Source organism: Apostichopus japonicus, chromosome 14 (assembly GCF_037975245.1).
Source record: "Apostichopus japonicus isolate 1M-3 chromosome 14, ASM3797524v1, whole genome shotgun sequence".
NCBI lineage: Eukaryota > Metazoa > Echinodermata > Holothuroidea > Aspidochirotida > Stichopodidae > Apostichopus > Apostichopus japonicus.
The window spans coordinates 21,968,097-21,992,054 of record NC_092574.1 but is presented as its reverse complement, the minus strand read 5'-3'; the positions used below and the strand labels follow the sequence as shown (position 1 = coordinate 21,992,054).

The 23,958-nt window shown below is 36.7% G+C and overlaps 1 protein-coding gene across 2 annotated transcripts in view; it reads right to left on the bottom strand.

Moving 5' to 3' along the window:
* LOC139979360 (kinase D-interacting substrate of 220 kDa B-like) overlaps positions 1-13,647 on the bottom strand; it is a 143,696-nt gene extending 130,049 nt beyond the window's left edge. The window contains exon 1 of one of the 2 annotated variants that reach the window (XM_071990069.1): positions 13,424-13,647. The gene's annotated coding sequence lies outside the window, so the exon portion shown is untranslated. Of the gene's footprint in view, positions 1-1,263; positions 1,849-13,423 lie in introns of those variants that run through there. The other variant, XM_071990070.1, reaches the window with a different exon arrangement.
* Positions 13,648-23,958: the final 10,311 nt, after the last annotated feature.

The window sequence follows — 23,958 nt, the reverse complement described above, 5'->3', positions numbered from 1 at the left end:
AACCTGATAATGAGGATTGATCTTACACATAGAGCGAGCGAACAGGATTCACTGTCGTGCTGAACGGTATGGTACCGTAAATTAAACCAGAATTTCTAATATCGCAGAGAATTTAAGAGAGATTTAATCTGACAATTTTTCATCAAGATCGCAATATGCTTTAAAGTTAGGAAGTCCTTAATGTCAAATTGTACTGTGCTTCACATCAACTCTTTAATAAGTGAAGTGTGGGTACTGCATGTACTGTACATACAGCAACAGCTTGGCTTGATTATAGTCTCCAAACATTCATTTCAGATTGTGTTGTTCCCCGACATTATGACAAATATTGTGTTGTGAAAGGTTCTACGTAGATAATAAAGATACAGTATTTGTGTAATCTGGGGAAGGAAATCACTTCAACTCTATTTTTTCAAACCATCTTATAGGCTTAACTTTTTTTTTTCCTTCTTAAAAAAAAAACGAAAAAGAAAGCAGTCAAAAGTTTTTACTAATTTAGAATAATTTTATGGAACCCAAATAATTTCTTAGCAGATCACAAAATAATACCTGACATTATAGGTCTGTGTATGGGTCATTCTATGCAATAAGGGTGGAATCGAGTGGCACATTACTAATTTCTTTTCGGGTACCTAATAAACACACAAACAACAAACTAGGTTCACATCTGCATTTGAAAACATATTGCAATTCTATGATCAGGGGGTACAGTAACTTTAGTTGGAACTCAACTATGAAGTATCTTTTCTGTTCAAACACATGTGTCCTACTAATTGCTACATTTAACAATGGGTAATAATAATTACAAAGATACTGTATGTGTTACTGATGCACAGAGTACGACAAAAATTGAGCTAAGTATGCTAAAATTGTGAAAAATTGACTTCTTATTTTAGTAATACCTCATCTAGGAACAAGCAATCAAGAAATGTGTAGATCTACAATATATAATAAAACTAACATGTAACGCAGCTGCATTACAGTGGAAACTACTTAAAATTCATTGCACACATACAAATAAAGACTTGAATCCTCACAGCTAACATGGAAATGTTCATACACAATCTAATTTCACAGTACAGCACAAAGCAAACATCAAAATTTCATCATCCCATCGCATGAAGACTGCCGAGCTGTGAACCTATAAGGCGATTCGGAGAAAAAAAAAGTTCATCTATTTACTCGGTGAACAAAAAATAACCAGACAAAAATCTGATCTTCTGATCTGTTCAAAAGAGCGCAAGAAAACAAAATATCACTTACCAGTGGAAATCTGGAATATACATCCTAGCAGACCGTGAGAAATGCCGGAGCAGCGACAATAACGCGGCGGCCTCTCTAGCTATGTGAGTAATATGCAATCCTCATCATGCTTACAGAGTTTTCATTTTGATGGCCTGTACATGTATATATATATGTATGCACACACATCCATGCATATGATTGCCCCAATGCTTGAAGCGTGCACAAGCATTTCACACTACTGATCACCAGAAAACACCTCTCCACTTGTGGGTTTATATGGGTTTATTTCACGCAATACTCTCTCAGCCTGATCTGATCTGAATTTTTTTTTTTTTTGTGATTTTTTTTTTTTACCGTTATAGCTGCCGGGCATTACGATATTAAAATGACAAGGATTAATTGTCATTGCAATGTTTTGATTGAGGTAGGCAATAAATAGTAGCTACTGTACAAGGGAGATATTTACACAAAATTACAAAGCATTATACTTCTCTGTAGTCCTTTAATTATCTATCAACTCACAATATCTATCAGTTGGAATTATTATTAATAATTAGGGTACCCAGTATACTTCTGTTAAGAATTATTATTTTTTTAACACAGTGTCAAAAATACCACAGGAAAACAATGATTTTTTAAGCAAGGGTACATGTGTCAATTGATACCTACAGTAAACCAAAAGAAAAATGATATCCATGGACATAAACCTAAGTGTTCCCCACCAAAGTTCAAGATTTAAGTCTTGCTTCACTGTATAATAACTGTCAAAATAAATTTCGGGGGTGCAATTTACATCACATTTTCCTAGTTAAAATTTTAAAAAAAATATGGAAAATATAGAAATCATGAATATTATTCTAAACCGTTGATAGTTTCAATAATGCTAATCCAGATAATAACTTTATGATCCATGCCTTCACTAGAATAACAATTATTAAGAGGAATGGTAAAAGTATCTTGATATTACAGTCAGGAGATCTTCAATAATACTGAAGTACTATACACATCTTTTATAAAAAAAAAAATGAAATGTCAAAAATGTACTTCAAATTCTTGAATATCTCACTGACTATTACTTTAGGATTATATATACAGCACTGGCATGTCTGGTATTATACAGTATGTTCCAATCCATAGTATTTTTTAAGTACAGTATGTATTGTAACACATGATAAAATTACAAGAGTGGTTTATGTTCTCACAGATGGACTTATCCATTAAAATGATTTAGTCGATATTTAGTATGTATATACAGGCGCGTAGCCAGGGGGGGTGAAGGGGCAATTCCCCTTCCTTGAGCATATTTTTTGTACTTTTTTATGATATCGCTAGTAATTTTAAAATAGAAAATGCTTAGATGCAACTTACAAGGCCTGGGAAGTGCCATTTCCAGCGATCTGGGAAGCATTTTCGGCAAAAAATTTCTTGTACACTTCGCGCCAAGTGATGGTGGCTCCACGCTTAGATAGTTTGCCTACAAGCTTCTCCCCTCCCTTGGCAAATTCCTCGCTATGCACCTGTGTATATACTGTAGTATTATAGATACGTTGTCAAAAGTTGACATGACACACAGCAACTATCTGAGGGTGTGTGTAGTTGCCTTCAAGGTAATGCTTCAAATGGTATTCCAATTCAACATCTTCCAGGGAAGTTCTAAATTGAAACATCATCAGTATCTATATACACTAAATCCTAGCATGATAAAAAACATCATTGTTCAATTTTTTTTCGAAAACTTGTATTCTCTTCAAGGTTCTGACCATCCAAATTATGCTCATACCTGGAAGTGGGGGGGGGGGACAATATGACAATTAAAATGTTTCATCAGAGAGACTAGGCAACGATAAACAAACTCGCCACTTGGGAAGGAGCATCTGTAAAATTCTACTTGATAATATGTAAAGGTCACTCGCCATGGATAGTGTGTACCCTTCACTGTACCCTCTCTGACTTAAAGCATGCATGCAGGCTAATAAACATTCACAGCCATTTCTAACATATAACAGACTAACATTTATATTTAACTATAAGTATGACACTGTATGTAATGCACCTTGGAAAGACTCAATTTAAGATTCAGCTACCGACAGAAGGAGACATACACAGTAAAAACATAAAACAGAATCATTAACATGGTAACTCCTGAAAGTTTGTCAGAAACGCAATGAAACTGAGCATCAGTAAAGCTGTGACCTAGCTCTGCCATGGCTGAAATGGTACTACGTACATTAATTGCTGATGGTACTAAACTGCTAGCCTATATAGGTCATACATAACCTGAGATCAATGATTAATACAAAACTTTTTATTTGGCCACAGACAAATGAGTGTCATCACTATAAACTGCAGTCTGTTCTATTACAAAATCCTCATGCTCAAGCAGCTCCCAGTTATAAATGGCACAGTATTGGATTTTAACTTGTATTTTTTTTTTTTCAAACAGAAGCACAGTGCATAGTATAGTAGATAAATAATATCCACCAACAAAGGGAAAATTCCTGTATACATACTGTAGCAAGTGTGAAGAACAAACTATTTCACACACTTTTCTTCTACAGAGATTGGTTAGCACTTGACAATCTGAACAGCTTTTAAATACAAACTGAACTAATTACAAGTTCATCATCACCTATGCAAAAATCATTTAAGTACTGTTAATAGCACCCTTATTCAGCACTCATTAACATCCATACTAAGAAAATATTTGATAAATCCTTCGGAAACCAAACTTTGTTCACATTCCACAACTACAAGAGAGATATTGATATAAATAATTATTTCCCTCAAAAAATTTCAATGTGGTAATTTTTAAAATTATAACTTTTTATCCCCAAAATGCCAAAGTTATGGCTCTAATACTGGACTTAGAGTACAACTGAAGCAGTGAGCTCTTGGGTTATGACCATTATGTTTCTATGTACAGTAACTTCTGATACTGTAGGCAAAACAACAGATAGAGCATAAATAGATAGAGCATACATATTGTATGTACACTTGTATAGTCATTCATGTACTGTTCTGTGTTGTTCATTGCTTTCATTCTTTATGTTACTTTCACAATGATACCGACACTACTTTCTGAAGAAATTTTGTAATTATGTCAGTCTTGTTATGATTGTGTATGTACTGTTTAACTGAGGTTTGACCAGTTATTGATTCGCTCAGCAAAATAACAAGCACATACTTGTATTTTTCAGTCGCACACTCAAAATTCTTCTCCCCAATGGCGACTTGGCGAGTGTTTTTGTCAAGGCCTGCAGTGAGGTCTCTCAGGGTAACAGCAAAATAATTTTACAACTTTGAATAAATGAATGACTATTAGGCTTTACTTTATTTACCAAATTTGGGTAGATTGGTGAAGACTAATTAATGAGACAATACTGTAACAACAATTACAGTATAATACAATATGGAATTAAAATAAAATGTCCTGCAATCTGCATCACAGTAAAACTTGTATACATAGTGGTCAGGAGGGAAATTGCTTCACATTTCATTCTTTGTGGCTAAATGAGATTTGTTGCTACAGCCAGCATAATTTATTAATTTCCAAACTGACACAAAGGATCTGATATCGAATGTCAAATATTTTAAGAATGTTTCTAACTTTCAAAGGTGTGAACAGCTGATTACTATCCTCAAGAATTAATGGCAATGACATCTTCAACCATGCTGAAACAGGCTTAGGTTATATAAAAAAGAGTGTGTAAGGTTCAGGCAATAAACTATCAATGTTATTCTTTTTAAATAAGAGAATTTCAATAAAAATGTTAGTAATCTGTTATGACATTAATGGACAAACTCATCATAAAAAATTGCATTCATGTGTATTAGATTGCAAGAGAACTTACAGTGCAAACTCAACCATTCAGATCTGAGTGCCTAAAAGGATGACTTTACCCAGTTGTCTTGATATGAAAAGAGTATAAGAAAAAAAGGAACATTTTAATGCTAGTTACTTTTCTATAGCATTTGAGTATTCCAAGAAACTCACCTTTCAATATTCTTAAACCCTGAAAGGCTCCTTTACTAGACTTCGCAGATGATGATGTTCATGTTAAAGGTTGTCAGCATAGGCCCCAAATTATAGCACGCTATAATTGCTAGAAGTTTTCAAAAAGTACTTTTCTGGAGGTCTTAACTCTCCAAATTGTTCTCAGACATTGTTAAGGAAGACACAAGATGACTGAATGTCCCAGTGAGGAAAATGTCCTCGAAGGTTATAATTAAAAACAATTTAATAATTTTGAACAAAGGTGACCATATTTGAATATCTAGCATATTTGGGGCATGTTATGTACTAGTTTTACATCTGTAAACACGTACCTACACAGTTTAAATTTCGTAAAAACAGCTCTGGCTTTTCATAAACTTCATAAAGCCAACCGAGCACACATGTCCAGCTGGTTTGCGACTATCACTGCTTGTAAGAGCTATATATTTACAAACATTGGAACACATTCTCACTGAGACAAGTAAGCCAATAAAGGTAGATTTAAAAACATGTCCTACCTTCAAAACTTTTATCAAAAATGACAAATTACAGAAGCGGTCCCTAAGGATGAAATAAAACAATCCTTGATATATTAATTTTCACTCAATGAAACTAGCTATAGGCACAAGAGAAACTTATTATAGGTTTTCTTTCCCTCCCCTCCCTCTCTCCCTCCCTCCCTCCCTCCCTCCCTCCCTTCATCCCCTCCCATCAATGCAGTTTAAAATGAAAGATGTAAAACCAAACATTCATCATCCCTGAATTTATGTGAATTTGACATATTCATGTGATTTAAACAGTACATGCAGGATTTTTGGTGATTCATTTTTCAGACTTCTTATCCACTAGACTACCCACAAATCTCTGATCAAACTGAGCAATTGATGTCAACCAGTGTCTGTGTTTATATGAACATGTCTGGTGACAGCTTGCACTTCATGTAAAAGCAATAGTGCTATTCCCAGCCATTAATCACAACAGCTCCTGCTGCCATAAAATCTTGTTTAAACGCTGTGCAGTTGAAGCATAAAATGCAGTTGGTTTGAGGCCATAGATGCCCAGTGAAATCTAAAAATCTTAGAACCTTCAGGAAACGGCGAGTATAGATAAAGGATATTACCTCCATTTAAACAATCAGACTTAAACAATACAATTGACACAATCGGGTGAGATAAACATACAAGTTGTTGCAAACAACGAAATTTAAATATAAGATAACACGAGGCTTTAAACATCAGGTGTGTCATTTGGTCATTACATTCTCAAACGCTTATCATACATATATATGCATTTTACTAAAGTAAGAATTTAACTGGTATAAATACGATACCCTTCTAGATTTTGTCAATAAGTAAAATAGAGAATTTTATAGTGAAACTATGTGAGTACTTTCTATCAAATTTCATTCAATTCTAACATAAAATTAATATGTTAGATGCATACGGTACCATTAAAATCACATGGAAAAAAAAAAAGTTTCAAGATTTCCATCTTCTTTATATGAAACATGACCCAACAAGCTAACTTCTGAACAAAATCCTTGTATACATGCAGGCATGGGTTGTAGTGTTCATTACAGTAAAATGTATCTAATGATTTTTAATACCATAATCAATGCTAAGAAGCTCCTTTCACAAACCTCCATAGATCAGGTGCCATGGATATTTCAAGAACTCTGCATATTTGCAAAGCCTGTGAGGGCTTAATTTACAATTTTCTTTTTTTTTTTTGGGGGGGGGGATATGAAAAGAACAATTTGAGTAAACAAGCAACATGTGCCATTAATATTATCAACCAAACCTGATCTGAATATATAAAGAGATTATTTCTTAGCCTGAGAAGGTGGCTAAATTGGAAAGTAGATTTTTTTTTAATGTACTATAGTGAATAGAGGGTGGAGACAGTATGTAAGAGAGGAGCAAAGTGAATCAAAACATTTCATGAATTTATATATACATGTATATGTTGTACTTATTTCATTTCTGCTGGATAGCATGTGCCCTAATTTTACACACTACTAATAGTTATCTTCAGTAGGTCGAGCTTCATCTTAGGAAACATCACTTGATCTCAAATGGGATTTCTGAATTGATTTCCATTATGCTGGTTTTTGCCAAGAATACAATGATAAACATTGACCAAACAAACCTTGAAAAAATTAGTTTTCTCTCAGAAATAGTAAATACCTTTGCTTTGCCTCATGGCAAGTTGTCTTCCTGTGGAATGTCACCGTAGTGTGCCCTGTATAGTTCCCTGATTCTATTTGAATAAACAACCGCGCATCCACAGGAAATTGCTGTAGGTACAGTTAACTGACAAAAATGTTGGAAACTTAGTAGCAAGAATGAACTCCCAATGGACGCTAAGGTTTTGCAGAGATAAATGTTTAATAAGGAGTCGTCCACACATACGTAACAGTAGCTATGATCGAAGATCTGTGTATTGCATGCATGTATATATACAGTACATGTTGCAGTATATAAACTATATTATTACAATATGTAAAAGAGAAGATCTAGTGAAAATGTGAAATTGATACATTAATTCATATAAAGTATGAAATGCAGAAATGATCACTTTTTTTGGGGGGTAGTTGCTGTAATATAAATTTGCTGAACAGAAGCAGAAAAAATCTGACCTCAGGTCAACCATCACTGGTTCACAAACAACAGTAAAAATGGAAGGGGCCAGGGGAAGGGACAACAAGATAAAACGTAATCCCACATTTTACCAAATTGCAAAACATATACTGTAGAGAGGATGCCTTTTAGGTAAATGATGCTTTTGAAATGAAAGTTGACTTCTTACAGCATGGTTCCCTAAAACCCAAACAAATTAAGGATATTCTTGACACTGACATTTGGGTGGCAGAATGAGGAAGGGGGTAGACATGGAAGAGACAGGTGACTAGATATACATCATACTTAATGCTAGTCAAATGTGTCCAGATGGCTTTAGATTGAGTAGAGCAGTACGGAGCTACATGTCAGGTGCGCGATATAGTAAACGTCTCATCATTTACTACAATGGTATGAGTTCTATCTCCTCTTTACTTTCAAATTACCGTACTGCCATATGTTCTGCCCAAGTTTATTCTATTAATGGTATAATGGTACAGTTAAGTTAACTGCCTTTGAAGAAGATCTCGCTGGGATGGAATTTGTCAAGTATACTCTCACTTCTTTATACAACTACACTAGCATTTTGCAGTAGAAATATAAGCACCAAGCATTTTGTTCTCTGTGAAAAAATACTATATATTTTGACATAAAAATATACAAAAAAAATGGCTGATTGTCCCAGTTCTTGCCAAGGTACAGTACACATCAATGTAGGCCTACTACAGTATATGACTGTATTAATTCACAGTCAAGCACTGTACAGTACAGTATACTGGGCTTGTACATTCCACATAATTGAAATAATCTACAGTACAGTACATAGTAATGCATGCACCAGCTACTGTAGCTATACTGTAAATCTCTCAAATATACCTTTGTCAACCCCTAAGACAGTATAAATCAAAGCCATGACTCTCTCTCTCTCTCTCTCTTTCAGCCCTTAAGCTTCCCCACCGACTGTAAAACATTTTATTAACTTTTCCACTTTAAGCCGATTTTCAAGTATTACTATTTTACTTCATATGAACACACTTTGTCAACCCACTAAACTGCCTGTGGATCTCATCTGGAAGCAAAAACGGAAAATAAATTGCAATCAATTTATTAGACGCTGGCAAATACTATCTGCTTGAGCATTGATTAAGTCCAGAGAGATCATTTCCCAAGTTGCCGTTTTTTAAAGACATGTGGAAATGAAAAGGAATGCCACAGTTCTCCATTCAATAGCATTGAAGTAGGCAAGCCGGTTTTTTAAAGGCTTATAATATTATGATATCTGGATAGGCAAAACACTGAATAATGCGGTTTCAATACATGTTGAATGGGCACAGTGAAATTGTTTCATTCCTTGAGCCATGGAAACATGACAAAGATGGATATTTACTGTTACTAAATATTAACCCACATATATAGTAGACAATGAAAGAAAACAATGAGCAATGGGCTCTAATGTGACCTTATTTTATAACAACATTTAATGGTTGGTTTTATGGTTTATTTGTTTTGTACAAGTCAAATGCAGTCTGCATTCCATTGAGCAGCATGACAAATTGCATATTAATATGTATCTTTCTTTCCATCTGCCCCAAGTCTGCCATGGCTTGATTTTCAGAGATTGGTCCTCTTTTTATTTTCATATTTTCTCCTTGTTTTTCATTTAAAATTGACTTTAAGATCATTTCATAGATACACAGCACGGTTGTCAGCTCTTCTTATCACAGTTAGTCTTAACTGTAAGGATGTACAGTATATATAAGCTAGAAAGTGCATTTCTTGAACAACAGAGCATACTTCATTTGCATACAGTTATATATATGATTCACAATGAAGACCATTGTCTATATAGATATTTCCCAGTGAGGGTGTGGATATTTGGGTCAGCTTGGGTCAAGGCAAGCTGAATATTCATGGATATAATATGGGAATTACTAATACTGCAATAAAGAAGACAGGGAGCATACAGTTTACACAGTAGAGCGGCTGTTAGCGACCAACGGCCGAGATTGCTTGGCTGATTGGCTTGGATCCTAGATATGGTACATATTCATATGAAATTAAAACTTGGAAAGCTTGGAACTTGATGTGATATGACAGAGCTAGGCTACAAAGACAGCATTAATATGAACTGAAGGATGGGATCTATCTCGGTGATTTTTTTATATATTTTTTTTATGTGTAGCATGCACTATTCAGCATTCACAGTAAAGTACTAAGACCCATAGCAAGTACTGTAAACAGTATAAATGAATACACAATTCAATACAGCAATGAAAGTTATTATGAAGAGAGTGGGAAAAGGATCTCTGTTCTGTAAGCATCTGAAGGAAATGGTTGCTTAATATATTATTACTTTCTAGTTACAAAATTATCAGATAACTACATGTATGTTTCAAGTAGGACTAGTGGTAACAAGCTTAACGCTGAATGTGGAGGGAAGAAAAAAGGAGATAAACAGAATGGTACAAGTTTGTTCAAAGTACATTAAATTTACATGATTTCCATAGATCTCTACACACTTCTTGTGCCCTGCAGCATTTCAAGGACAAATCCAGTCAAATTCTGGAAATGTTAAAACTCTCTTCCATTTTAGATGCTGATGGCACCTGTCATCTTCTCATCAAAAATATCTACTGATCGGGAGCCGCATTCGTATTCTACAGCATGCACACTTTAGCCCTCCAGTAGTAGAGTGACGTCACAGACGTAGGAGTGATGCTTCATTGATTAATTCTACTTGGACACTGAGGCCTCGAAAAAGCAAGCAGTGTAAAGTGCTCAAAATCCATTGAAATTTTTACAGTTATGATGTTGGATTAAGTCTTCTCACTCACCACAAATTATCCCTCTTTATCACTATTTCCTCTTTGATTATTTCTTTTTCTTCTGATCATGTGCTGCATTCCACATACTCTCCCATCCCCGGCCCTCCATTCCAGATTAGTCTTTTGCACTAAGTGACCCCCTCCCCCACCCCCCCCCCCAAAGCTTTGGACGTTTTTATTTTCATTTTTGAAGACAAGCTTGTGATAGTCTTTGTTAAACACAGTCATTACATTATATTAAAGGCACAAACTTGAAAGTTATAATTGAAGTAATCAGAATGAAAATAATTACAGAGAAGCCAGAATGTTTAAGGAACCCTTGCTCTTGGTAAAAAATAGAAAAGAGGGCAGTAGTATCAAATACAGAGAGGCTCATAACTGTGTCAAATTGCTGTGATTTTCAAAAAAAGAAGTAAGATGGACCACTTACATGATCACTACAGTACATGCCATACATTGTCATAATTTATGAAGGATCATAAAAATGAAGCCCTTTCTCCATTAATTCTTTCCAAGAGGCTTTTTCAATATTATCAGTATGTTCCTGCAACTTTACTGTACAAACAATACTAGGTATTGCTCAACTAACACTGTTCTGTTTTTCTTTCCTTGTTGTTGTTGTTTTTTCTTCTTTATAAATGCAAAGTTTAATCATATAACTGTAAATAGAGATCATAAATGTATTTGAGAATCTCTGTTAAACCAGAAACAAGTTTATCAAAAACTGAGAATACATTGTATACCACAAATCATTAATGTAGTTTCAACTTCTTAGTCAAACACAAACCAGCAGAAAACTAGACTAGCAAATAAAGAGAGTTGAAATTAACCAATATCACTACATCGTATTGTATTGGGGGAAATGTTTCGGGAAATTTTCCAAAATGTGCAGTAATTATCATGAATACAAAATGCAAAGAGCACATTGTCCAAATTTAACAACATGTCTAGACATTTTAAGGATAAATAGAATTAATAGATTATGACAATGATACTGTAAATCTAGAGTTTGTAGATATAATTTATCAAATTTGGAGGTGTGTTGATTTCATGCATCACTAACTCCATGCACAATTTGATTCATTCACATTTCCCACATTGTAATTCTAAAAGAACTTTACTGATAAGAAAAGGTAAATTCTACTGAATTCCCCAACTAGAAAGAATCTTTAAATACAATTTTTGGAGTTAAATTGCACAACTTGTCTAAAGGGAGGTCTACTGATAGTGTTCATAGGAAGTTAAACTGATTCTGAAGTTTTTCATCAGTTCGAGAATAAGTCCTTTCTTTCTTTTCTTTTCAATTGATGATGTCTCTCCTTTTGGAAAACTGAACAAACATAATCATCAAACATATGACACACAGAAACATTTACAATATGCAGTGCTAACCTTAAACAAGCTGAAGACATTAGCTTCAACAGAAACTTATGCAATCCTCATATCTTGCCAAAATATAGAATAAAATAATTCTATTTTATTTACGGTGCTAGAATCTTCATTCAAAAACAGAAGCACCTGAACCTTTGTTGTAGACTATTTTTAGCAACTTAAGACTTGAACCCTTTACTAACTTTTTACTTCCTACCTTTGCACTCATATTTAATTTTTATATTTAAAAGTCTTTTATTCTCCAGTGTATATATACTTTTATAGTTGTACTGGGAATAAATGAATGAAATAAATAAAATGAAATCATCAGGGATGAATTTCGTGTAGCAGTTTTGAGGGCTATGCAGTTTGTCAAGGTTCACACATGTATGTAAAAACATCTCTAAACTTACACTGCACATTGACCATTTTGCATCGCATTTTCGATGCAATACCCAGATAAATTATTCCCCAACCAATCATTACTAACCTACGTCTGAATAGCATTTTTTCTTAGTGACAACAATTTCCTATGCGTTGTACTGAGTCTGTACAGCAAAAATTAGCTGAATGTTAATTTTGACGTAGGCTACTGTATGCATGGGTTACCACAAACTGATGAAAATAAATAGGTTCTGTACATATAAAATTTGCAAGACATCTCGGCCTGTGTAAATTATGAAGCACTTAATACAAGTTACAGCATGACATAAATGTATGAAAGAGCAATATACTGGCAGAAAGTTGTCTCAAAGTTATGTTTGCCGGAAGGAATGTGGGACGAAGACATGTATCAGTAGCAGTAGCTGATACTCATAGCACCACAAACACAAAATAACTCACACTTACTTGATAAACCTGGAAAATTTAAACTGACTGATTGATTGATGGATCACTGCTAATATACTAATACCGTCCATATGCATTTTGAGAAAGACAATGACTAATGGAATGCCACTTCGGGTTATACGGAATGCAATTGTAAAATAATGAACTGGTTCAAACCGTACGCAGTTTTCCATTGTTCTTTTCCTTAGGCAAGAGCCTATGGCCCAGCAACTTTTGATTGTGACATAAACACTGATTGCTTCAATAACAACGGTCATGACCTCACAAGACCACATGAGTATATTTTGAAATAACGACTCTATATAACTGAAACTTCATACATTTCTAGAGCAAAACCGACTTTAAGTACTCTATCAAATATCAAGTTCCAAATAACATTGCACAGAGAAACTCAAGTCTCACAAACTTACTAGGAGCTATATTCTAATCTTTATTTGAAGGCCTAACGTTAAATTAACTAGCTAGCATAGTATAAATCGTGCGTATAATACGTGCGGCACAAGCCACCACACGATACTCACCTGGTGAAACACAATAGTGCTTTAATCCTTTATCGGACAGACGACAGGACCAACACTAACGCAGTATGCACTACTGTTTAAATTCGTCAATCCAACAATTTATCAATGAACCAGGTTGAGTAAATGAAAGAACTCTTTACAATATCACTACACGGAAAAGCGACTGTTAATTTTTGCAGCAGCAATTACAAACATATATATTTTAGAACGAACGATAGTAGCTGAAAAGAACTTGTTGTGTGAAATACACTAACTAGAATGGTATGGTTATTTATAGCTAGTTTTGGCAGTTTGATAGGATGAATTGCTGATAAGCGCGTGTTCATCAGCTGATATGAATGGTGTAATTGCGCGCTACACAGGCTTCAGAAACGCAGGAACAGGGTCGGGCAACAGAAGGCGGTTTGATCAAACTCAAAATATAGCGTGCAGCAGAGTGCTTTATTGGTAAAAGGTTAACACAGAAGTGGCGTCCGAAAATGTGGTCGGGGAAGGGGTCGATCGGTAACGGGGATGGATTGATGGGGGATGTCATAGGGAGGTAGCCGGGGCCATGGCCCTCTCCCACCTCCATTTTCATTCGCCAGGGAAAACGTTCTGGCAGGGATGTTTCACACTGAAGAGTATTAATTAGCACAACCTTGTGTTAAGACCTACTTATAGACCTAATTTATAGTCTAAAGATGCCTCAAAATGCACCGTGTTACTTCTAAACTCACGTCTACCCACCCCTCCCTTACATGGGTGTTTCATTGAACGACCACACAGCCACACTCTTTCTTCATAAAATTCGGGAATAAAAGATTGATGACTCTACCAAAATCAGTCGTGCAAGATTGAAATCCACCCTACACCCCCACCCCTCCACCCCATCCCCATCTCTGAAATCCTGTTCACGTCACTGTAATATGAACAGCTTTTAAACGAGTCCCATATTATTCTGAAATGGAAATGGCAAGAAACGTTCGCGATATTTTTTCCTCGGTGCATATAGGAGTGCGTGGTGTGGTAGTAGGGCTGCTGTAGCGCAAGTCATACTGACACGATTTTGGACAATGACTCTGGAGAATCACACGAATCGAAACGTTAGTTAACCTAACGGGATATCTCGTTCCGTCAGTACTGTTGAAACTTACTTAATATTTTCATCTTGAACTCATAACCTTAATTATGACCTAGTATACACCTGCCCCCTGTGCATAGCCTATAGAGTGTTCTACCGAAACCCTCGGCCCCAATAATATCAATAGAATTTATAACAGACTACATGGACATAAAGAAGCGATTTGTTCGGATAAAATCATGAAAAAGGGCATAACTCAAGTAGAGATGGTGTGGAACCAACTATATTGAAAGCAACATTCGGTAAAATTCTTGGTTAAATATGGAAAATCAAAATAAAACAAGACTGTTAGCAAACTGCGTATCCACTCAAGAGCTTTTGTTAGAGAATGTGTAAGAGGGCCTGACGTAAATATATGGAAAAGACAGATTCGCTCTGTTCATATTTTTCTTCCTCCCGGAATAGCTCAAAGACTTTCTAAAATTATTGTAAATTAACAATCGTTGTGATAGATACCACAATCCGTCAGCTATCATATGATGAGTAGGACATGTCACTTGAAACGTCTATCTATGATACAAACCATCATATCTTGACTCACGACAAAATATCATGTGTTACAATTTTTTATATAGATTTGTGATAGCGCCATCATTTAGCTCGCGGGTCGTCCAACTGCTTCTGTCCGTTAGTAATAGTAGTTTCCAAATTACATTTATACTAAAAAAAATGTGTCTCTGATACAAAGTTTTGCGGATACAAGCGAATTCTTTTATTACTCACGGATTAATTTTCATTTCAAGAAAATCTGTTTTGGAGAATGTCTAATTTTGGTCAATCAATTGTAATCTTGTCTTGAATAATACTATTATACTCCGTAGGTTTGGTGAAACTGTCACTGAGCACATTTACGCAAAAGCCTCTTTGAATAATTACCGTATGGAATACATGCCATGTTGAAAGTGCCCCGACCTGATCACTTCTTAAAAGATGGGTACGAGCATAATAAATGGCAAGTTATCCTTTTTAACTATGATCCTATTTGGTCACTCCTCCGTGATACCATGAATGTGTGACTCCCCAAACGCAATGTGCTCCAAACATGAGGTTCATGAGTCTGCCAATTCCTTTGCTGCAGGGTGCGTCTATATCACCGGTCAAACAAACTAAAAGAAGAGGACATTTTTAGACAATTTTGTCGATATTTCAGATAAACAATGTCCGAAAACTTTAACTGTATATATCGCCAAAGATCGAGAAAAGGTGGGGTAAAAAAGGTCGGGATATTGGTAAAATATCGAGATTTGGTCATAAAGGTTTGCACACTGTGAACGTTTACTGTGTCGAAATTTCTTAGAAACCTTCGAAAGTTTGATATATAAAGTAGCGTTATCTCGATAAAAACAAGGACATTTAAAAAAGAAATAGCGTCTATATGTAAGCCAAACAAATATCTGCTGTAAAAAAAATTGAATAGCGAAAAATCGTTAAAAAAAGTAATTGAATAATTTGAACACGTATAAAGATGAAAACATACTGGGTCGAAATTTCGAGGAACAAGCAGATATGTGGCTATAAAATGCCAACGTTTCCATAAGATTTCGAGATGAGAAGATCCTGAGATTCACAGAGTAATTCCTCTTTCAGACTTGTACTTTCAGCTCGATCGATGAGCCTCGCTACGGGAGGAAAAGAATGTTTAAAAATGCTGCAGGTTCCGGGCATTTGAACCCACCAGGACCCGGGCCCACATCTACACCCATATTGGCGATCGCTGTAGGCCTATACTAAATAATCACAGTGTATTCCAACAATCAGAAATACCCTCTAACACCTCTGCTTCCTCTTCACTTTGAGACTCACTTCCGATGCATTCTTTCCATTGGCTGATTACGCAAGTTTTCTGTAACAATGCTTTGTTTCTTTTGTTCAGATGTAACCACCCATAAATCATAACACAATTTAAGGAAGTTCCCGTGGATTACGCGTTTCCGCTCTGAGCATGCCCAGGGCCACATATACATGACTCTGGTCATGCCTTTCCAATCGCGCCACCCATCCAGTGGCGTGCACAGCCGACCCCTTATTCCCCACTATCAGGGAAAACTATGGTTTGGAAGAATTTTAGTAATGTAGATGCCATGATGGTTAATGGAACGATGTAGGGGTAGTGGAGGGTGCTTAACACTTGACAAGTTAACAACTTTGTTCGTCATGGCCAAGGGCGGCGGAACCGGGGGGGGGGGGCACAGGGGGCACGTGCCCCCCCACTTTTCCTCAGGTTAAAAATGTGCCCTTTTTCTACATAAAAATTGAGGTGTCTCAAGTTAGCAATTAGAGGCCAGGGAACCAGAATGAACACTCGGTAAGGGCCGTTTTTTCTTGTACGCTCCGCGCCAACTGATGGTGGCGCTCCGCTCAGATAGTCGTGCATACAACTTTGCAAATCCTGGCTACGCCCCTGACTTTTAATGAATTTCTGTGGGTCAAACTCAAAGCTATTTCGAATGGAAAAAATGGTTAAGATATTAACAAGAAATAAACTCTAATTCGGAAGATTCCAACATTAGCAACTAGCATGATTTCACCTCATTTTGTCTCAAGAGAAAACTTTTTCCTTGTTTCCCAATTTGCATATTGGATATTGCAGTGTTATATGCATATTTTCCTTGAGAGGGGGGGGGGGGGGTGCGTTGATGGAGTGATGTGTATACGCAAATAAGATAATACAATAAGAGTTATAAAGGGTACTAAATATAAGGCTGTATCAGTCCAATCGAATTTCTGCAAAGTGCCCTTTGATGTCGGTGCCCCCCCCCCCCCCCAGATTAAAAGTGCTTCCGCCGCCCTTGGTCATGGCTGCATGCACTGCAGTGATGTCGAATGGGGTGCCTTTGCCTTCCTCGGATGGGGACGTTAAATGGCGGTCCCGGGAGCAGGAATGGGAGCGAGTTCACACCCATGCCTCATTATCCTCTGAACACTTTTCGAAAAGAGAAGGCTCTAACACGGATAATGTCTGAAATAAGCTACTGTAATGTTTCCTGATCCTTGGGTCTCTAAACCAAACTTATCTTTCCCCCATGTTTGCATAATATCATCGCTTGTATGGCGGGCCATCAGTCTCAAATCATGGGAGATCGACTTATACCGATTTAAATCGACATATACCAGTTTCCCTCGACATATCATCGATTTATTTTACTTATCATCGATTTAAATCGACATATACCAGTTTACTTCGACATATCATCGATTTAAATCGACATATACCAGTTTCATTCTACATATCATCGATTTATTTTACTTATCATCGATTTAAATCGATGATAAGTAAAATAAATCGATGATATGTCGAAGGAAACTGGTATATGTCGATTTAAATCGATGATAAGTAAAATAAATCGATGATATGTCGAGGGAAACTGGTATATGTCGATTTAAATCGGTATAAGTCGATCTCCCATGATTTGAGACTGATGGCCCGCCATACGCTTGGGCCTATATTGATATTTGGGTTTTGTCGAGTATAGTTCTGGGAGTTTCAAGCAGGGAGCACCACCAAAGTTGCTTGAAAGTTTACCCAAAACTGAATGTAGACTGACCGTTTTTGTATAGCTGTAAGATTGCGAAATCATGAACGACAATCTGCTGACAATAACACTGCTTCAGTCAGAAGAACGGCCAGTGTGTTAACTGTACTAAAAGACATGATTTAATTCAGGATTCAATGTAACTAAACAGACAAGGAGCTGTCGTAACGAGGTAAGAGAAACAAGACAATGAAACGACGGCCTTTGGTTGTCGCCTTATTAGTTAGTAGTTACAGTCCTAGGCTAAAGACCAAGACAAGAGTATGCATAAACCTGTTGTGTTGGCCGAACACTAATTAGTAGTACTAGTAGTACAGTAGGCTAAGCAGTAGTTCAAATTAGGACCTAGTCTAACTCAGTCTTACTCTTAAGTTCTTGGGCATAGAAATTGAAGTAGTTAAATTTCTATGGTCTTGGGCTATTACTTAGTAGGAACATAGGCTACAGTACAGTAGCCGGACACAGGACACAGTAGGTCTTCTATAGGCCTAGTCTTTAGCCTACTGTAGGCCTAACATTACACTAGGCCAACACTCACTGCCTCAGTCACAGTCCAACTTCCAAGACAGGCATGATATTGATAGTACCATAGCCTTACTTCAGCCTTTCAGCCCCTTAACTTAGGCCCTCAGAACACAGGTAAGGCTGTCACAATGATAGCTAGGCTTTATCGTGAGATAAAAAGAGTATTTTACCTGGATGGCCACTCTTCTCTGCGTTGGTGCTTGAAGAATGGCTCTTAAGCCAGTATAGAAGGTCTCGTGACCCTTAAAGATCCTGTTGCTGGCTAGCCTGGTTTTAAACTGGTTTAATGACTTAACTGTAATTACATGATCTGGCAGTTTGTTCCACACTTTCCGAATTCGGCAAATATACGAATTTCTTCTTATTTCTAGTCTCACTTGTTTTCAAGGGCGTAGGAACCAGGGGGGGCTGGGGGGTGCCAGCCCCCCAGTAAAAAATATGGGGGGCGGAAGTATCATTCCGCCCCCCCGCTCCGCAAGTCAGAAAACCCCTTTTTCATTTCCAAATGAGAAGAAAATCTCATTTGGAGCTCCAAATTGCATCTAAGGCCAGGTGAAAATGCAAAATTATTTACAAAATGGAGTGGGTGTTGAAGTGTGAGCATGTTGCACCAAATTGCATCTGAGGCCACCTGGAAATACAAAAAAATTCCAAAGGGGGAGGGGGCCCCCCTCCCCTTAGACCCCTCCCCCAGGCCGGACATCAGTCTTCAGCCCCTCCACTCAAAAGTACCTTCCTATGCCACTGCTTGTTTTGGCCATTTTTTTCCTTTGCTGTTGATAGTTCCAGAAACTCAATTATTTGTTTCATGTCTATATCAATATTCCTGTTAATAATGTTGTACATTGTGATTAAGTCTTGTCGAAGGTGTCTTTTTTGCATTGAGAATAGATCCAGCTCTCTAAGCCTCTCCTCATAGCTTTTGTTCCTCAAGCCCACTCCTTCTATTAAATTTATATCTTTCTTTAAGTATGGCCTCCATACTTGCACTCCATAATCAAGGTGTGGTCGTACCAGTGATTTTATACAGACATAGGATGGTCTTTTACAGACATAGGATGGTAGTGTGCATACCCTTGTTACTATAGATTGCACAAAATGATGTACAACCTTTTTGCTATCAGGGATATTTACATTTCAAATTAATCTGTCAACTGTAGATTATATGCAGTACCATTAACTCTAGCCTAGGAACTAGAAGATAGTAGAAAGCAGCCTCTTATAGTGAGGACAACTTTGGCACCCAAATGAAAATTTATGGTGGATATCTATTTGTAAATTTCCTCTTTGAACTCAATGGACATAGGAAATCAATAGGGAGCTGTACCATGGGTACCCATGAAAATGAGAGATTTGCACCATTTGTGCCCCAATAGTTTACTCATGTATGTGCTGTCAGTGCTCTCTAAAATGTCTAGCTTCCCAATGATGGGCATGCCATCTCCATGTCAAGCCCTGTTATTGTAAGATTTCTTTAGTTTGTAAATTACTAAGTGGTCTGCATAATCTTCCATTTGCCAAATATAATAATATGTGCTACATTACTCTTTCATGGGTATGTTTGTATGAAATTGTATAGTTGAATGAGATCAGCTACCAAAAGAAATTTTATCTTACAATTCACAGGTGTGATTTGAAGTCTTTATCTGCACTGGTTTGCCATGAACGGATACTCGGATCTTCTGGGTGAAGTAAGCATTCACAATGTCAGTGTCCTTTCAAGTCCTGTGTCTATATTGACTAGTTTGACCATTGGTACTGCCACCTAAAACTTATAAGCAACATACACCCAACATTATTCACCTACTTCACATTTGAAAACCCTATCCATCTGGTAATTGCCGAAAATACTGTACGTGTATGGGTAATCAGGGCTAACCAAAGTAGTTTGAATTGTGCCTGGTCGCTCAACAAAGTGTATCAGTAGGAATGGTGAGGGATGGGATTTCTCACCCCCCCCCCAACCCCTTTTGCATGGCTTTGATTGATCATTCATCTTGATCCTTTCAAGTTATGAAAATAGTGCCAGGCAATCAAAAGATCACTTTTAGTTTCGCATATATCTCAAACTGTAATCCTTGCAGTATTTTTGATAGTAAAATTAAATAATAGAGATGAAATAACCTTATTACAAATGCTCAAAGACTGCTAAAGTTATTTGCTAAAATTGCCTCTTGGACACCCCTTCTGAGGAAGAATCTCAAGCTCCTCCACCTTAAGTTACTCTACCTTTATGTCCCTCACTTCTCCCCCTTCCCATCCCCTTTATGGACCCTTCCCACTGTATGCCTTTCATTTAGTCTGCAATAAATAGTTTGATGTACTTGACATGAGTAATATAGATTTTGTACAGTATATTTCATCCATGAATAGACAATGTCATACTGTGGTCTCCCTATACAACATGTAAACTATCCTTCAGAATGTTTGTGTCGTACTGTTGTTGCCAGTATACAGCAGATCCAGCTCTGAAATAGACTCAGTTTGGTACTAGATTTTGATTACAAGTGTCTTCCTCAGCACATGGAACTCACTTAAATGATAAATGAATGTTAATTTTAACTCACAAATCTGTCATGCAACAGATTATTTCACTGTGGTTCCATTTGAACTTGACAACTTCTTCTAAAGTTTGTGGTAAATTTGAAGTAGAGTTTGTCCAGTCATTGTAGGATGAGTTTTCTGTTGACGACAGATGATGGTTTGTTTTGTACTTTCCCAGGACCCTGCCCATCGTTATGCAGCGAACATTCCAACCTCTCAGCTACCAGAGATCCTAGAGATCAACGATCCAGTAAGCCTGCCTCAAATGCTGGAAGAGATTCTGAATGAAAAGAAGCAGGTAAATTGTGTTACCGTAACCATGGACCTAGCATAAACCTTAAAGTGAAGAGAAGCTCTTGACTCATAGGCAGAATGATAACAGCCACTTCTAATCAGTTAACTTAAATTCTGTTAGTTTAGCTCTGAGCATCCCCTTAAAGAAGGGCTAAGTGCAAGGGCTTAAACTGTCAAAGTTGTTTTTAAGTATTATGTAGCTACATTTTGACATCAATTGATTCAAACTAATATTCTGACATAATTCAATCCCCCTCAGTAAGAGATCTACATTGGATAGATTAGAACCACTTGGCTACTCTTTACATAAGGAAGTTTACATACACTCTTTAGTGAAACAAAGACAATTTTGTGTCCCACAGATTTAATATTCGTATATACATAAGTTAATGCGTAATGTCTTCATTTTTCGTGCAGGTTTGTGTGTTTTTCGTTCTATCTTTCAAGAGTTGGTCTTGAGATTTTGCATTATTTAAATACAAAATGCAGCTTTTAAGGTCATCTATATTTTGCCCATTTCAAAAGTCAAGCAATGGTCCCTGACTATCAAATTGCTTTTATGTAGTCAGTGTATCTGAACTGTTTAATATGCATATCATTTGCAAGCTCATTGAAATTTTTGTCCAACTTCCTCATATCGAGACTTGGAAGTTTGGTGGACTAAGTATAAACAGATGAATATGTTCTGAGTGTACCTTATCTATCATGGTTTATCATTGTTGATGGTACTGTCACATTGTACCATCAATATTGGTCCCAATGTGTACCATGCTAAAAATGACTTAAGTTGTCCCCAAGAGGCTCGCTCTGGTCCTCCAAATTACTCCCATCCGTTAAACAGTATTAAACAAGACAAAAATTAAATATCTCATTATGGAGACTAACTGCTTTTATAGTGGCAGTAAAATGCTTGGCAACATTTTGAGCATAAGTGACCAGTGTCTAACTTTCTAGCATATTTGAGTGGCAATATTGATGATCTTTATGAGATAGCAACATAGTGCCCAAATATGATAAAACGGTTAATGTTTGAATTAGAAATTAGAAACATTTGACAAAGAATATTTAACATATTCTCTGTCAACTCATGTTCATACTGAAAGAAACGTGAATCGACATAGGAAAACCATGCAAATGATATGCAAGACCTCAAATATTCCCAGCAAAATCTGTCTGTTACAGTTGTCGTTGGATGCAACATGGAGGACTTCAGCCAAGTCTAAAACTGACATATATTATGCTAGATATCGATGCTTGGTTTTGTCATGTTATTTGTATTATTTTTTCTTTATTTGCCTTTGTGGACATGTCTTCACCTCCTTGTGTTGACACCATGCATCATACATATTGGCTTTATCTAAAAGGTTTAGTCATGGTCAGTAAAGATATGTCAATGCAGACGTTATAACGTGTGTCTAAGAAATGAAAACAAGAATTAGTATGTACTGTTCTTATTCATTATGATAATGGAATGCCTTTGCCAAGGTTCTGTACCTACATTAACTACACAGCAAGAAAGCTAAATACTTAGTTTACTCGGGGAACACAGGCAACTCACTATATGAAAATGATCGAGGCTTGTGATTCCTTTTTGCACCATTTTGCAATTTCCATTATTTGTCTTTCTCGTTGCTCCTTTTGCAGGCTCTCACTCAATCACCAGCTGTCATGAGCTTCCTACGGGAACGACAACGCAATCTCTCAACGCAAAGACAGCATAAAGATGTGGCCCCTAAAGGTTTCAGTACTCCTTCAAAGTACAAAGGTAAAACGAAAGACAGCTGAAACTCCAACCAAGAAAGAGGCTATGAAACCTTGAATGTTCAACCACCAAACAAAAAGAGAAAGGAAATAAAAAAGGAGGCTAGCAAATGATTTTGCCCTCCAGGGACTGTTTTCTGTGGATGGCTCTTGAAGAAGGAAGCATGGAAATGAACTGTACATATTATATTGAGCGACAACAGCCTTGTTTTTTTCACCTCTGGAAGGTGATTTACTCGCCATCTTTCTAATGTACTGGTTGTCATCGTCAGTGAATAAAGCAACATGAAATAGCTGCAGCCATGTTTGGAGAATGTTATATATTGAGCTTCAAACTTTGTTTAGAAAGCCTGTGTGACAGAAATTTGGTGACCAACCAGCTTAATGGTTCCTTGCCAAATTTCACATCAGAATATTTAATGTAAAACCGCAAACAAGGTTTTTGTAGTCAATAAGGGTCTGTGAGGTGGATCCAAATACCAAGTATGAAATTGCATCTAAATTTTACTTTTGAAGTTATCCTGATAACAAGGTTTTCAGATTATAACCTCTGTTGACCTTAAACAACCTTTGGCTACAAAAACAAAAGGGGTTTTGTACTCACAAGTTCAACCAAGCTTTCCCTTTGAGCTATAGTATTTACATGGTATTCAGTCTTTGACCTACGTTGACCTCAAAGGACGTTTGATTAATGTCAAAAACACTGTCTCGTGCTGGGCAAAGCATTCGTTAACTAATGTTAGCATTGTAACACA